Raw genomic sequence first — 2,169 nt, forward strand, 5'->3', positions numbered from 1 at the left:
AGCCCTGCCATGATCTTCAATTCAATTCAGTTTTATTTGTATAGCGCCAAATCACAATAAAAATCATCTCAAGACACTTTACAAAGTATTATTATTATTATTATTATTATTATTATTATTATCATTATCAAGGAAAAACACAACAAATCCCCCTTGAGAAGCACTTAGTGACAGCAGGGAGGAAGACTCCCTTTAACAGAAGAAACCTCTGACAGACCCCGGCTCTTGGTGGGTGGTGTTCTACCTCGACCGGTTGGGGTGAGTGGATAGAGGAGAGAATAAAGAAAAGAAAAGCAACAAGACACAACAAATACAACAACAAACAATCAAACACTTGGCAGGTTGATGTGGCCAGTGAATGCTCATCAGAAACGTACAGCTCCAGATCCAGGACGACCTTCAGAAAGGTACAGGGAGAGAGAGAGAGAGAGAGAGGACACACTGCGAGAGACAGGAGACACACAGTTAGTAACATGTAATGGTGGCATATAAGTGCATAGAGAGGAGAGGGCAGGAGAGGTGCTCTGTACCATGAGACAGCCCTCAGCCTAGGCATATAACTAAAGGGTGGTACACCAAACAAAACATATTCCAGAAAGCCTGTCCAATAATTTCATAGAGCCCACTACACGGGCACAAGCTAAAAACCACTGGTATGGTTAAATTTACTCAGTGGCAACAGGACGGCCCAGGCCCCCAGTTGCTTGCACTTACCAAGATGGCTGTCAGTGTGGTGGTTCAAACTACAAGTTAATGTGGACTATGTAATAGAATGCCATCAGAGTGGGTAGATTACCCCTAACAGTACATTTATAGCTAGAGTCAAAAGATGCTTACATAACTCAGGCATAACTTTAGCCTTGTCTGAACAGTTTGTGTGCTCACTTTTAGGGTCATGTTTAAAAAGGGAAACAACACACAATAGTCAAGCTGTTTCCTGTTTTTGGATAAGACATGAAGCCAAGTTTGGGAATTGACGTGAGAGCCAAAAACAAGCTGTGTACAAAAAGAGGTATTATGCTGCTGCAGTGAAGTAGAGTGTGTGCGTTCGGGAAATACAGACAAAAAAGCAAGAACCCGGCCGGGAGGGGACCAACCCGGCTTTGGACTCTGACAGACTGTGCTGTATGGCCAACCATGACTGACTGATTCTTTGACAATTCTCATATCTAATACATTTGTTTATTCCTCTGCAGGGATGGTGATTCTGTTCCCTATCTTTCAGACTGTTGAATTATCTTGCAAATTATTGAACCCCTTAGAATTATTGTAATAATAAATAATCATTGGGATGATATGCCTGAATTAATTTAGTTCACATCAGACTTTAGCAATCACATCAGTCTTATCCCTGTTCAGTCATATTAGTTGTTTTGATGCCATGAAATATCGGAAGACATACTGCAACATACTGTACTAAGTACCTTACTATCCTCCCTCACTGTTCTACTAGGATTATATTGAAAACAACAATATTATATTAAGCTAACTATAAGGTTTATCAAAAAGGAAAGTCTTAAATCTAATCTTCAAGGTAGAGAGGGTGTCTGCCTCCTGAACTGAAACTGGGAGCTGGTTCCATAGGAGAGGAGCTTGATAGCTAAAGGCTCTGCCTCCCATTCTACTTCTGTGGACTCTAGGAACCACAAGTAGACCTGCACTCTGAGAGCCAAGTGCTCTGTTGGGAAGATAAGGCTCTACGAGGTCTTTAAGTTACGATGGAACCTTGTTATTAAGGGCTTTGTATGCTAGGAGAAGAATTTTAAATTCTATTCAGAATTTTACAGGGAGCCAGCTAATATAGCTAATATATCGAAGCTAATATAGGAGAAATTGTCACTTCCACAGCTGATTCCCATCTGCCAGGCGCTGGCATGTCCTCATTGGCAGTTTGTCACACAGATCAGTCCTGGCTTCCACTCATATGCATGGATCAGTTTCTCAGCATCACAGGATGTTCCAGATTTTTGCAATATTGCACAGGTGAAAGAAGGCAGAGAGACTTAATTTATGTGCGATTTAAAAGACATATCCTGGTCAAAAATGACTCCAAGGTTCCTCACAGCAGTACTGGATGCTAGAGCTACGTATGTCATCTAGAGGAACTATATGGTTAGACAGCAGATTTCTAAGAATTTCAAGCCCATGTACAATAACTTCAGTTTTGTC

This window comes from Monopterus albus, unplaced genomic scaffold, assembly GCF_001952655.1.
Source record: "Monopterus albus unplaced genomic scaffold, M_albus_1.0 scaffold179.1, whole genome shotgun sequence".
Lineage (NCBI taxonomy): Eukaryota > Metazoa > Chordata > Actinopteri > Synbranchiformes > Synbranchidae > Monopterus > Monopterus albus.